This window comes from Aphis gossypii, chromosome 3 (genome assembly GCF_020184175.1).
Source record: "Aphis gossypii isolate Hap1 chromosome 3, ASM2018417v2, whole genome shotgun sequence".
NCBI classification, from domain to species: Eukaryota; Metazoa; Arthropoda; class Insecta; order Hemiptera; family Aphididae; genus Aphis; species Aphis gossypii.
In genome coordinates this window covers 20,328,488-20,345,543 of record NC_065532.1, presented here as the reverse complement: position 1 = coordinate 20,345,543, position 17,056 = coordinate 20,328,488, and the positions used below count along the sequence as shown (strand labels likewise).

Sequence of the window (17,056 nt, the reverse complement as noted above, 5' to 3'; positions counted from 1 at the left end):
CTGACCGACAGGTTAGCTAGTTAGGTACACCTAAGTATATTATTATCGTTGCGCCCAAGTACCTAGGTAGGCACTACGGGCACCCGAATCGTAGGTATTTGAAGGGGCTGAGAGGGAGGTCCACATTATTATCAAAATATACGCTCAACAATAAGGGTGAGAAACTCACTTCGACGGTCATCCGGGTACGATCAATCTGCAGATCCGCAGACGAAATCATACATAAAAAACCACTAACGGAACACTTCCGGTACGCACACCGCCGGAAATCAACTGGCACTCGGATGTGTGTATGAGATACGCGAGATCACAAGAGAAACCGACGGAACGGCCGACTGTTTTTTTTTCTTATGTTATCGGGTACGAGCCGGTATGGTCACCGTAACGCGAAACGCGGCGAAAAGAATATTACGTGTCCGTGTGGACGAGCGGCGAGACGGACACCGCGAAATTAATGGACGAGACGATTAGCGGTCACGACGGAGTCGATTGTCAGCAGCAGGACACGCCGATGCGGCGATGAGCGACGGGACGACGACAGAAGCGAGACATGACGAAACGGACGACACGGCTGAACGGCCGCGGTAAACAAACTGACGGTCGGGCCGCGCCGTCACCACACTGCCGCTCGGCACTCACCACCGCAGAGGCGCGCGCACTCCGCCGCCGCCGCCGCCGCCGCGATCGTCGTCCGCTACACCGCCGTAACCGGCACCTGCAGCTGCTGCTGTCGGTAGTAGAGCGACCCATGCGTGCACGGGTGGCGCGGTGTGCGGATGTCATGGAGGAGAAAAATTATTTCAAACCCTCCCCGCGCGCGCGCGCGGACAACTGTCCGTCCGTCGGAGCAACGATATCCCGTCGTCCCTCCGGCCGACAACGCTCGTTACCCCCGACACCGCACCGCCAGTTCGACAAACCCTTTGTGTGCGGTTTATTTTTATTTCATTTTCTTTACGCACATCTTACGCGCGAGTCGAAGCCGTTCTCTGCCGTCGAGTTCTTTAGTGCACCCGTTTACGAAATATAATAATAATATATAATATAATGTTCAAACGGTATATATATATATATATGTATAATAAGGTAGTACCCGACTTACGATACATATAATATATATTATAGATATATATATATCTATAGGGTTGTACCACATAATATTAGGTTATAGCGGTATGTGTATTATATTATGTATGATACCTATATTAAGTACAGTATATATATATATATGGACGAATGTTGAATTATATACCATGTTGGCTAGGGGGTAGACGGGCACTATATAACTTTTGTAGTTCTGTGTATAACAGAAACTATTCTATATATATACCTGTATAATACAGGTATATATAGTATACGCGGACATACGCGGTACTTACCCCCTCACGACCCGTCCAACCAACCGAAACTCAATAATAATAATGATTTTATTACTTTATTATATTATATATAAATGTGAAATGTGTGTACACGATTTTGATATTATACAATCATATACAGGTACATTATTGTATTACGTCGTTATTACTTTTTATACCGACATACCGCGCGTTCGTCTGCCGATCGAAAATAGGTACTATGTAAAATTATAATTTTGTCAACGTCAGACAGGCACATTTAGGTACCTACCTAATTATTACAATTTATATAGACGTATTATAGTTACTTACGTTGAATGCTTAGCGGTAACGTTAGTAGATCGACACAAGTATGTGTAACATAACATATATAGGTATCGCATATGCCAAATTAAATGCTGTTATAGGCGAGTCTTATAAATAATCGTTTTTCTTAAAAAACTATCAACTAGGTGGGGTACTTTAATAATTTATAAAAAAAACATTAAAATCCATATGCGTGTAAGTCAAATACGTATTTAGGAGTGAACAAGACGTGTGGGAGTGGCTTTTGTAGAGGCAGGGCTTTTTTCGTATACAAACATACTGATATTCATAATTAATAATAATTCATTATTGTGTATTAATATAATATATTATGATAATTATTTGATTATTTTGATCCTATCTAATCATTAAGTTTGGTAGTATTTAATTAGAATGCGTATAAAATATAAATAATAGTCTATTCATACAACTATACAAGAAACTTGTGAACAATATTTTAAGTGACATATGCGATGTGTGTCCTACTTTAGACGCTCCACCCTCGTGATCCTCGGAAAACGAGTAGTGCGTATCGTCGAGTCGGTGTAATTATACAATGAGGATTGTAATATTTTTGTTGGCCTCTACACTGTACACCACCGTTGTTAATACTCACGACAACTCACAAACTTTTTGATTGAGATTCGAACGACATTACTGATGTGAAGAAAAACATTGGTAGATATTACATTTCCTTAAAACTGACCTACTTGGGGTTATTGCTTATGTTATTGGCTAGTGGGTAACCAAGATAGAAAATAGTCATATATTGCCATAGTCTTAAAAGAAAACTGTGTCAGATAATCAAACCATTTCCGTGTTGTCATTTGTGAGTGAGTATATAGTGTTGTACAGTACTACAGTGCGATGAAATTTCTTCTAAACGAGTCTAGTATAACTGATTCCTAAATCCTAAACCTAACCTAATCATCATCACTTCAAGTCACAAATATTTATTTCCTATAAAATATAATAACAAGGTATAGCTACCACTATAGTATATCTATATTTCGTCACACATAATATATTAATTTCTTATTAATTAAAAATTTTCTCAATTTTTGATTTTTAATTTAAAATAGGTAACCGTCTAATGGCTATTTGAGTATATATTCATAAATGTACATTTAATACATATATATGAATTACATAAAAATGAATACAAGGAGATAAACATAATATATTTACTATAACCTACTATAAATTATAAAATATGTATGTATACTGCAGAGACATTAAGTCTCTGGAGTAAATTGGTAACAATCTGAATTTTATGACGGCTGATAAAAAGACAGAGTTCTGATTGAGCGATTTGAACAATGATTTTTAGAATTTTCTCTTACCTGAGTAGTGAGTATTTATATTATGGTAAAACATTATTAATTATTTGTCATTTTTATTTGTCATGATAACATAAAAATGTTTTACAAATATTTTTTCAATACTTTTAAAAGTTATTCATAAAAGTATCAAAAATATAATGATAATGATTGATAGTATATAATTAATATGACATTTTAATTTATTTTCGTAAACGATTTTTCAGAATAAATAAAAGATAAATAATATTGTATTGACATATCGTTTTTTTATTAGTAGTTCTTTATAAATATTATCATACTTTACATTTGTATCAATAGAGACAATAATTTATTATAATAATATTCCTTATTACGTTTAAAATAACAAAATATTATCTAACCTAAGCCAAAATACTGTCTAAATGTTTTTACTACAAACTATACAATTTGAATACTTCGATTTCCATGTAAATATTATTAAGAAGTTTTGAAACGCATTTTTAATTTGAATATTAGTCTCAATTAATATCGACAGTCCTAAGACATACCTACATAACTTCAATCTTTGTGTACAAATAAATTCTCGAATTTAAATATATTTTTATTTATTTTCCAAAAAAGGTAAAAACTATGTTTAAATGTTGCATAAAATGCGATGTTTTTACAGTTTCTATACACAATACGCAAATATATATGAAAGAATGTAATAATATGCAAAATGAATTAAACCAGCTTGGACATTGATTTCTTTAAACTTTTATAGAATGTAATAACGCGTCGGATTTATCATGAAATTATCTTTAATCCGGTTTAATGGAAATTATAATCAACGTTATACTTAAAGGAATAAGTTATTTCATAATTTCTAACAATAAATTGACTAGTGAAATGGTGAATAATTAACTAATTTAAATGAAAGACTATCAAAAACCAAAGTAATAGTTATATAAACTGTAAAATATTTGAAGAAATATACATATATATTATACATAAAGTATTCTTTTAATAAATATATAATGTATAATATTGTATATAATATTGTATATATATTATATACATCAAACTATAAATAGAATTTAAAATTCTAAAGTAATTAAGTATATAGTTTTGACTTTAATTCAACCCCCCCTCCCTCAAAAAAAAAAAAATGTAATAAGGTAAGTTGAGGTTTACTTTAAACGAATGGGTAAGAAGCTAAAATACGGGTATCGCTTATATTTTAGTTAGTCTTAAAGGACCATCTCATTGATTTGTGTATTATTTAAAGTAAACTGTCTTTTTTCTAAATTTTCTAAAGCCACTATTTTATATATATATATTATGTTTACTCCGTACACAGCTATAATACTACTATAATAAATCATAATTTGAAGAACAATTGTTTTTACAGAGTCGCGTATTAATAATAGCTACAGTTCTTCGAATAATATAATTAGTATATTATATCAAAACTAAATAGGTAATTATATTATGAGTTAAATTGAAAAAAATTATACAATATATTCCTCACTCTATTTAGAATATAAAATTATATATTACCATTTAGTATCCATCAACATTGTGAAAACTATTATAAACGTCAAAATACAAATTATGAAACACAAATGAAATAGTAATAACAGATACTTATATCATGAACACTTAAAAAAAAATTATAATTTTGTAAAACGAAAAAAAAATATTATTGAATGATTTAACATTTAAATTAAAAACCATCTAATAAACTTTACAATAGCTGATAACTTCGTTTTCCAAACAGCAATCCATCAACAAAACTAGTCAAGAGAATTAATCGTAAAGATAAACTTATACATATTATTATTTATTGAATAATAAACTTACAACAAGTTTTGATATTTTACTTGTATTAATCAAATATTAAAACTGAAATCAAACAAAACGTGATTGTTATTTCTTAAGTTTGCATTTTTTATTATTTATTATCATGTTATAATATATAAATTAATTCATTATGTTTATTTATAGGAAAATCTTAAATTATTTAAATTTGGGTAGATTTTATAATATACTACCGATTACCACAAATTAAACATTTAATAATACTTGTCTATTCTTAATTTTTTTCTGTATACAAAACATAATTAAAAAAATTTAAATTGTTATTTGTACAAGTCCAAAATATTATTTTCTGTGTATATATTTGTATATACGTTGTTTAAAATAATAAACCCATAATTTAGTCGTATTAAGTATTAATATTTATTATAAATTATAATACATTTATTTTAAAATAAATTAGGTTCAAGATTAAAAACAATAATACTTATAATATTATTTAATATATTATAAAATTTATATTATATCTATAAAAATGTAATGTTAATATTAATATTAAATAAAAAAATTAAGTCCCTACAACTATTCATTTTATGTGAAGAAACAGAAACGAAATCGATTTGGTCGAAATCTGGTTTTGCGTAACCTAACCTAGTTTTAGTTTTTGTTTAAATTTTTTTTTCCAATTATTTTAAAATATACTGATCATTTTTTTGTTTTTGACCGTTCCCTCTCTTATATCTGATGTAATACCAAAAACCATTCTTAAAGTTAAAGTTTGAAGTATTTTTATTGCTCTAAAGGGTTGTGACGAACAAAAAAAACACACATTGCAAAATCAATAAATTCATCGTTCCGCTCAACATCTAAAATAACTTTAACTATAATGGCTTATAAGAAATATTTAAAATATAAAAATGCTGATAACTTAAAATGTTAAAAGTGGGAAATTAGTATATAAAATATAGATACACCTTTACCATTTGAAAATTCGAAATTATTTATACTACAGGTATTTACATTATGCTAATAAAAACAATAAAAATATTGAAATTACGATATTTTTTTTACAAAATTATTAATCCATTTAATTATAACAACTAATTTTGGCGTACAAAGGATATTAAACATGGTAAAATTGCACGTATTTGTTGTGCTCTATCTTCTTTTTCAATTCCTATCTTTTTATTGTATCTTGGATCTATGGCTGAATTGGGTCGTGACTTTCAAAAAGGTAATTGGTGTTCAATTATGTTGCAGCCCTTAGGTTGAATTGTGGTTCTATTTTTTCTATTGGATATACAAGTCAGTATAATATTTACATGTCTGTCTGATTTACGCTCTGATCAGTGTTTTTATGATTTAGCACGTTCTGCTATATGTTATTAATAAAACAGGTGCGTACCTACTTCTCAAAAAATAATCCCTAGATTTATTCGAAATTTACTTCTTAGTATAAGGAATTTGTATTTTTTTCCACTCTATCGACTAAAAAAGACTTTGATTCTATGTAATCCCACAGTCTCCACATACTTATTCTGTTCACTCGATTGGAACGCGTCCTACTCACGGATGATAAGACGTGTATAGAATACGTTGGGGAGTCAAACAATGTCAAGAACTGTGTTTATATATTATGTAGATAACTGTTAGATATATTATTTTGTTCTGTTTTCAGCCAGACAATAATGCAATGTTCATAGTTAGTGCATGAACATTATATTATTATAAATTATAATACAACTTTAAATAACTACCTAACTAAGGTTGTTCTATTACTGTAAATAGCGAGTAGCCATTCTTAATTTATCTTATACTGAATATTATACAAGTATCACAGAAAGATAAAGAAATTAGTTGATACTTGTAGAAAACTATAAATATGTTTTTATAACATACCTAAATTGACGTTTGAAATGACTTTCGGAAATAATTTTCTAATATGGTTGTTAAAGTATAACCTTTTTGTACTTTACTATAATATAATGAATTTATGATATTATGATTATAATATTATGAACTTATTATTATTATAAATTCCATAATGTAGTTTATATTTCGCTATCAATATTGCTTCAAATATTTGAAGATTATAATTTTGAATTCACAGACAATAAGTTCACAAATAGCTCATATTATAATATATAATTCAAACGTAACTGTAATATTTTAGTTGATACTAGATAGTAGCAGAACAATGTTTAAACAATTATCGTCATTCCATATTTATATTTTATAATTTAAGTTAGAAACTTGGGTGAATAGAACGTACTGGTCATTTTCAACAGTTTATATTTTAAATATATATTATATATATATGAATGTATACTGTACATAGTCAAAGTTTTATCCCGAAAGAAATTATATTCTCTATAATGCCTGTAATATATCTAATTCTCAAAATTTAGAATAAGTGATTTATGCAGATATACTTTAGATAGAATATTATAAACTATAATAATGGATGCTATTAATCATACGTATCAAGATCAGATCAATATACTATTTAAATTAAAACATAATAATGCTAATAAATTAATTAATGAACTTATACTGTAATACTTAGAAATAAAAAAATAAATACTGATTATACAATAATACTACATTACATAATAACTTGTATTGACAAAATTACTAAAGAAACAATACAATAACTGTTTAGAAAAATACTAATAAATAATAATTATAACTAGGTAAATTTATTTCATTGAAATATGTATAATTTCGTGAACCTAATTATTTTAAAATGTTAAATATTGTCGAATTGCTCAGGGATAATTTATTAATATTTTAATAATTTTATTATTTATTTTTTTGGCTTTATAAACCTGTAACAAATAAAGGATTTTAATTTTAAAATAGGACAGATGATATTAATATTTTTATTCATTTATAATAATTATAAATTTATACATACTATAAATTTTAAATATACTGTCTATATTACATGTGATCAAATACCACGTAATATGCTTAATGAAATATAAATATTATAAAATTTAATATCAAATAATAATAGATGACGAATTTGATAATTAATATTAATAAATGTTAACAATTAAATTTAAATGTTTAAAATACTATTATTATAATTAAACACTTTTATCTCAAATAATAAATTAGTATGTTAAAGACTTGTGTTAAGTAGTATTATTTGTGGAAACGTAGTATATATGAACTCACAAACAAAAGAGTTTAATTAAATATTAAAATAAAACATCATCACAAGTGTGTTATATATTGTATGATATAGGTACTATATAAACATATAGTTAACACAGTATATCATAATTTTTATGAAATGCTGTTTATATTGTTAATTAATTGTGTATACTTTATCATAATATATTTGTGTGTTGTGTATAATTAAAAAAAAATAATGATAATAATTAAAATTAAATGATGATTATTTGTTTAAATTCGGGATACAATACATTATTATACTCGTAGTTAATGAGAATTATATTTGAGATATTATGGATTCATGTTAAAGATTTAATTAAAATTAGGTTTCATTGAAAATTTATAAAAAGACATAATTTGATGTGTTTAATCATAAGCACGTCTAATAAATACTCATCAATGTTATCAATTTAAAGTGTCAACTCTATTATTATGATGACATACACCAAAAAATGCAATGTGTTTTTATCTTGACGTTTTCTGCAATGTTAATACCTTACTTTGTTATTTTAATGCTAACTATGCGTGATATAAACAACAATCGGTAGCTTAGTGAAAGGTACTTACTACGAACTTAATATCCAATGCCAATGTTACGGTAAGTAAACATTCATTATGCGGGCCAAACCCTTTTAGGGCTGCTGTGATACTGATATACCCAATCCTAAAACCCTACTGTAGAAATAAGGGACCAAAACTTCATACATCTTACAACTTTCAAAATTAAATAACCACAAATTAGTAACCGATTATTACACTACCGCTGACATGTTGTTAACTTGATTAAAATTAATCAATATTGTAGTAACTATAGGTAGCTTAACAAAATTATTTTTATACGAATAAAGTGGGAATAGGCTGGTAAAGATTTGTAAATATCCCAGAATACATTATCAACAGTCAGTAGCCAATTTCATAGGTTGTCGAGTGTCGACTTATTCACTGTTTAAACATTATATAATATAAGGTTTATTGTTTATATACACATATACATTATATTTTACATTAGTCATATACTTATGTATTTAAGTATATTAATCTTTTGCAATAACAATAGTTGACTCATTGGTTAGAAATATTTAACAAATGATCAGTAAACATCATGTAGTGTATTCGTGTTTTTAATATTCAAATGGTACATAATAACACCCTCAATATATTTCACGAAACGTTACACAATTATCACTTCTGTTGTGTACACTTTCACCCTTCAAGTTTGTCTGACAATTCATAGTGTTGGGTAAAAATGGTTGTCGATCGAATTCAATGTTTGGAAGAGTGGACATTTTTGTGGGTCCTTCAAAAGAATCATTCCGATTCGCTTGGACAAATCTATTCGAAAAACCTAAAAGCCATACGTTTTAAGCATTTCTAAAGAGACGTATTGTAACATTTTAGTTTTTTTTTAAGCATATATAAAGATTTAGTCACTATACTTAACACATAGTACATACTATAAAGTAACACTCAACTTTTATTTATATAATGTTATTTGCAAAATTAAGTGAAAAACAAAGGTAAAAATGTTATGTGATATTGGAATTGGATTGGTATCTAGAATAGCAGTCTTTAAATTTGTGTATAATTATTGATTTCAATAAAAAAAAAGCATTTTAAGTTTAATAGATCGATAGATATAAATGTAAAATGTCTTTTAGTTGTTCTGTTTAAGATTTAAATGTAAAAATTGTCCTCTGATATCTACCTAGCGCCCATGTTTAATTTCCAACCAAAAGAATCACTATCCGAGACATTTTTTTTTAATTCACCATAAAAAAGTAATTAACTTAAAAATAAACTTCTTATTTGTGAGCCAATAAAGTTCTTCCATTGGCCATATATGGCCTACGAATTACCATATTAATGACTCTTGTATTATTGGATACATATTTGTGAGATTCTGAAAAAAAGGCAAGGGATTTATTGCAAAAATGGAAAAATTCTTATTTTTCAATATTATTCTTTTTATATTTTTTTCAATTATATTACAATTCATTTTTATTTTTTTTTTCTTAATATAATTACTTCTCGCAAAATTATTGGCAAAACTTGATTTTTAAATCAGGCTTCGTTCTCCGTGAATGTTTTTACTTTTACCAAATACGATTTTGCTTTAATGCAAAGATTTTATTTATGCTTTTAATTATTCTATTTACTACATTCAAATAATACACCAATTATGGCGATCGTATAAAACAATAACTGACCAACATCTATTGTGTTTATATCTTATCAGAATTATTTTTTATTTAATGTACTTGTTTACTTTACGAATCAGTTATAATTTAATTTCAATAAGCCTTAAAACGAGCAATACGATAAGATAAAAACTAGAAAATGAGTAGGTAGGTTTTATCTAATTTTGCGCACATGAAATTATTTTCCTTTCAAGCCTAACATAACAATAATATTAAAATGTATATAACTCATAGTAGACAATATCTTGATACTATTTGCATCTAACAAATAATAGTACTTACCATTAAAGTATTGTGTATTTAAACATTTTTGTTTTTACATTTTTTTGAGAACTCCAGGTTTTAACGTTAACCAATTTGAATTATAATAATTTAATTAGTTTTTAATCATGATTTTACTCTAATTTTTACTTTATCATTATTATAATCTTTTTCGTTATTAAACTAAATTTATCAAAATTCGAATATTTGTTACATTTTATATATATTTGTTACAATTATCATTTAAATTATTATTCGATTTTAGGCGACGTATTATTTTGTAATTAGATAGGTATGTTACGTATCTCATTAATTAAAATTTAAGTAAATATATTGATTTTATATGTTTAATATTTTATTTTTAATAATTAAGTATATCATAGTTCAAATGATAAATGTTTATAAAACCATACACGTATCTAACATGTTTCATAATAAATCATATCATTAATGTTTACGCCTTCCGTAACTAATGTAGACCACAAATATCTAACTACTATGACACTTTTTATCTAGATAGCAGATACTTATCTATTTATGAATATAAACATTTGATAATATTATATATTAATACTTATATTTTTTCCAACAGTTTATATTTCATTAAAAATGTATATTTACACATTCATTGTGTTAAATAACTGTAAATTAATATATCTAAATAATGCTCAATATTGGACACTTGTCATAATTAAACCACTGCTATATATAGTTTAATTACTTGTTTCAAGTTTAAAAAAAAAAATATATATATATATTATTTTCGACTGATATTATGCTATTTTATCTTAAGTATTCAATTTTACATCATTCAAAAGGAACTAAAATTGTTTTTTCAGTAAAACTTTCTATTGTTACAGTTGGTCTATGAGACTACCTGACCACAATTAATTTTCGTTTTCTCATACTACACAGACTCCTGCAACTATGGGTCTAAAGACAAACATGATGTCATTAGACATGGTTATACATGAAGGGATATTTTCCCCTATAACGAACACCCAATTTGTTATACATTTTTCTGTAAAAGGTAACAATAATGTTCATTGCTCGTGCACTATTGTTCTTGACGTGGATAATAATAAAATACCATTGTAATATATATTATTATGTAGGTATACGTATGCGTGTATATATTATATGAGCGTAGGTATCAAAATGAAAATAAACGCTTACCCTACATTATAATTGCTGCAATTATCATAACTATAATATAACTGTATATATAAATATAAATATAAATATAAATATAAATAAATAAATATTTTTTAATTAATTGCTTTTCCGGAGAAATTATTACCCTTTAAAAAGTATATATTTTAATTTGACCACGAATTAACAATGTATCGAGGCAGACATGTTTATTTTAATATAAAAGTTCAGAGTATTATTGATAATTTTCATTCATCTAAACATAGCTTTTATTTTAATTAATAAGTTGATAGATAGGTATTCACAATCACAGTCCGAAATCCATAACATGTTGACTTTAATAAATTATAGATAAAATTTAATTTTTTCACTTAAAGCAATCTCTTAAATCTAATTTCTTATACCAATTTGATTATTTATGTATATTTTTAAATAATTTTTCAATAGCTAGTATCTTATTTATTGTAATTATGTATAACAAAATTAATATGAATCGATTTTGCCATTATCTTTTTTTTATTTATTATAAAAAACATATTGTACTGTAAAAGATCGTTATCGTAAAAAAAATATTGTAATATAGTGTTTAAAAGTCGTATTAAAAATTAAAAATATGTAGGCATCTAATTCGTTTTTACTTTTAAAATAGTTTTGTTTTTTACATCGAAGAATCAAAACAATATGATTAATATACAATTATTATACTATAAGTTTAATAGGCATAATAAAATGTATTACAAATACATTTCTATAGGTATTTCGAGTATCTATTTATTCAATATTATAATAATTTCACATAGAGGCACATAATATTATATAGGTACACTTGTTTCAAATATTTACCTTCAATCGCTCAATCGGCAACAAAACCGCTATTATATTTACACTCGTCGATACAAATATTGTTTCTATTTCTCTTTAAAACGTATAACGTTCTACACCAACGGTAATGTTATCAAAATAAACAAATTAATATTCACGAAACGTCTAAAACACGCCCCCACATATAGTCAGTTGGATCGGACGAGAACACGCGTTTAATCTTTGCTGGCATACGGTAAAAATGAAATTTCAGTTGGAATCTGAGGCGACAAGAAAATTAGTGGCATCGAGATGATAATATTATGATACACGTTGTAACCGAAATCGCGTGTACCTATGTATTCGATCGTACGAAATAGGATTTGCGGCGGTCTTTCGGCGGATCGTCGAACCGGGCGCGTTCGAAATATTATTTTTTTATTCGCCCGACAATTATGAACCCCACGGCACGCGAACGATGCGAAGTCGACGGGCGCACGGATCGAGCCGGACTGCCGACGACCGGCCGGCGAGTGTAACTACGCAATCGGATCACGCGGTACTGTACAGCGCCGGCGCCGGAACTTGGACATCGCGCGCGCCGTATTATAGGTACGTGTGTTATAATAATGTACAGTACGGTTTGGGTGAAGTTTTTAACATCTGAGAACACGTCAAATCGTACGCCGAAAAACGATTACAGATCACGTTATGTGTGTTATGATCCAATAATCGACGTTTAAAATCGTATTCGTTTGTTAATGTACCTACACCAGACGAACCATCGTAAATGCATGTTCGTCATGCATAATTCATAATATTATTACCAATTGCTATTAGTTATTCATTACACATTCGAACATATAGTATAAACTAAATAATTATAAAATTAAATTATTGTTACACACCAAATTGTATCAAAATATTATAACATTATAACATAGGGAAGTGTTCAAGTATTACAGAACAACGATAACACGTTGTAATCGCGCGCAGGGGCGGATACAAGGGTGGACGTGGGTAGATAAAAATTAGTTCGAGTTAAACTTACCGCGTTACCTACTAGTAATACAAAAATAAATCATTGTACCGATAAGGAAAACGATTCTGAGTGGAGACGATGTGTCGACTCTTTTTTTATCATATAATATATTATATATATATTATATTATAATATACAAGAGAGCTTTGACCCTGATCGTTTCATTCACAAGCTGCAGTTTTAACCAGTTTCACCTCAAAAAGATATAAGGGTCAGTCAATATTATCTGTTATTTATTTATTTTTTTGATGAAATATACAAACTTTATTTTAAGTATAGGGAGTCTTAAAATTGTATTAATTTATTGCTTATTTTATTTGGTCACCGTGGAATTTATACTATGTTGAAAATAAAATTTATAAAATTAACTTGTATAAAGAGAAAGACAAATTCAGCAAGTAATTTATTTTTCTATAATATTAGTATGGTGAGTCAAATGGTTGATAGGTTCAATACATAAATTATAACTATATTAGTTTTTAGTCAAAATATTTGATAATATAATTTGCCATAGAAAATAAAGCTTTTATTTTCGATAAATTGGTATATGATGAACTTTGTAGTCTATACTGTTTTAAATTTACAGATGTCTAATAATAGTATTATATATTTTTAAAATTATTTAGTGTCTAGGAAGAACTAATATAAATACTTGATGAAATTTACACAATTATCATTTTTGAATTACAACATAAAAACTTTATTAATTTTGTCAAAAAGTAAAGTTGTATAAGTAATAAATTTTCCTATTTTATTCTGAAAAAAAGTATTCTTACTGATATAGTTCATTAGTCCATGAAAATAATCAAAATATCTATCTTAGTATATAAATATTATAAAAATAATTTGAAATTAAATGATGGCTTAATTTACACTTAATATAATTTAAGTACCATATTCATAATATATTTAATATTAGATTTAAAATAAATGAAATACATTAAAAATTTTAATAATATTGAATTTTAGTAGTAATATTTTCAGGAATAACTAAAGGTGCATAGTATAATATGAGTCATAATTTGTATATTATTGGTAATTGTCTTTTACGTACCTTGTACGGCTGTCAGCAACTTGAATAAAAAAATACAATTTTTTTTGTGTATCTTATTTAGAATTATGATATAATAATTGAGCACATTAGTATAAGATGTAATAAAATTAAGTAGGTATATCTATGTGATTTAAAAAATGGAAAAGTTATGAATTTATAATAAGTTATGAATCATTACTACGTTTTTATATAGAATGTGAAATACTTTGTTTTAGTATTTATTGAAATGAAATCAATAATCAGACGATAATTCTATATTGTCACTTCCTTTCAATAACATCCTACTAAACGGCTATTGTCAATTTTCAAGAGCGATTGACACTTTGAAACACCCATTTATGTTTACATAATGATACATGATAATTTTTATACATTTTAAAATAATCTTGACATTCATTAAATGTGTATTATAAACTAGTGATACATTATACATATTTTAATATTATTGTTAAAATTAATTATCAGGTCCCCACGTTGCTTGTAAAACAATAAGTTTAGATTTACAGAAAACATTGATACTTACACTTAACCTCGAAGTAAAGTATCTTATTGACGTGGAAAACGTCAAGACAATAATAAATATTCAATGAATAGAAACTATGTCTACATATTAAAAGTTTTAAAATTCAAAAAGTATAAATTTTGGTGTATAGCATTATTCGAAAAAGAAAAAATAATTAATAGTTTTGTTAACGTTAAAATCAATAATTAGTAACAATTAAAAAGTGAGATTCCTTGTTTGTTTATCAATCGTATCTTATCAGGTACATAATGATTTATGATGTACCTATCTAATGTTTTTTTCTAATAATAATAAATATTTTTGATTTTACGTATAAAAAATTGTAATAAATTATAAAGAAATGAGTCTATATCATTTTAAAAATATCAATAACATAGATATCTAATAATATAAAATAAGTTGAGTACAGGTACCCAAAATAAACAGATACAAAATATTTTTGTATACTTAAATATAATTATAATTACAATATTATAAATACCTACCTACATGAAATGAGTATTGCTATTCAAATTTACTTTTTACATAATAGGTATCGTGTAAAACGTATTCACTGAAATCGACAGAATGTTAACAAATTTAGTTTTAACCCCGTTTTGTTTTGAACTATTTCTTGAATTCAATGGTTTTTCATTGTTTTAAATTTATAAATAACAATTAATATGGTACTTATACCATGTGTAAGGGTAAACGAAGTGAAACGAGTTCCTAACAACAATATGTAATTAGTAATACCTATAAACAAGTTATTAGTTATTAAGGACTAAAAACTATTGTAACTATATCTACTAATATTTATCTAGTGTTCTAAAATATCACGTTATTGAATGGAACAATCAAGTGAATGTATTTTAAGCATTTATTTGATTACTTCCTTTCTTCTGTAAAAAAAAAAATATAAATATGTATGTTTTTATTGAATACACAATTAAATTACCCATATGAATAATTCTAGTTGACTATTACGAATTGAGTTTTTAATGTTTTATAGGTATTTTTATTTCTATTAAGAGTTATTACATCTCATAAATTATGTCTCCGATTAATAACCAGAGCATACAGAGAGTCGTGTTAAGACATTGAGTATATAGATATATTTGTTGAAAGTACAAATGATTGACCTATTTTTCGTTATGAAAATATTATTAAAACTTATTTCATTATTGTTCATTATTAAACAACTTAAAAATGTAGGCAAGTGGGTACCATTTTTCTGTACAAAGGGTACTATAGTGAGTCACTATAACAATTAACAGGTATGTTAAATTTAATATTCAAATCATTACTATACATTTTTTTTAATATTCATTTTTGTATTACACAATTTATAAAAATATATTTACAATTTAGAAAATTTGATACAAGAATCTTATAAGTTTTTCAATCCATATATAATTATATAATATATATATGTATATATAGATATAGATATATAAAATCAACCGTAAAAAGTAAGTTTTCCTTTAATAATTAATTGTATTATACTACTGTAAACGTATGGTATAATAAATAATATAATTTGTCAAAATATATGCATTTTTTTTTTTTTTTTATTAAAATTTAATAAAAAAGTTAATATACGAGTACCTACATGTTTATGTTGTACTCGATTTAATTAGAACTATTCTAAATTTAATAAATTATGTATGTTTACTAAGTAAAAATAGTCAAAAACAATCAGAAATAATAATCGAACAAAAATTGCTTTTGTTTAACGATATTGTGTAGGTATTTTGTTGTTTTAAATTTGAATATGATTAATCATCTCATTTGGAAAGGAGTAAGTAAAAATCAGTTTATTTAATCAGAGTAATTCGTAATATTTGTGTTACTTAAGCTCAAGTATTTAATCAAATTTTAATTTGATTCAACTTGGATATTTCTCATGAACATTCAAAATAACTACAGATTGACTTATTTTAACAATAAAAATATATAAGTACAGCATTATTGTTAGTTTAAAAGTAAAGAATAAACACTCATTATTTTATAAAGCATAAATCTTCTTAAACGTTTTTTATTTAGATTATTCTTTAGGTAAATATATTTTATAAATATTATATGCATTAAATTATTCAAT

General features: G+C 26.2%; 1 protein-coding gene across 2 annotated transcripts in view; it reads right to left on the bottom strand.

Moving 5' to 3' along the window:
* The window catches only part of LOC114119884 (uncharacterized), a 141,108-nt gene extending 128,222 nt beyond the window's left edge, over positions 1–12,886 (bottom strand). Inside the window, exon 1 of one of the 2 annotated variants that reach the window (XM_027981610.2) lies at positions 12,400–12,886. The gene's annotated coding sequence lies outside the window, so the exon portion shown is untranslated. Of the gene's footprint in view, positions 1–169; positions 579–12,399 lie in introns of those variants that run through there. The other variant, XM_027981609.2, reaches the window with a different exon arrangement.
* Between the last annotated feature and the right edge of the window lie 4,170 nt (positions 12,887–17,056).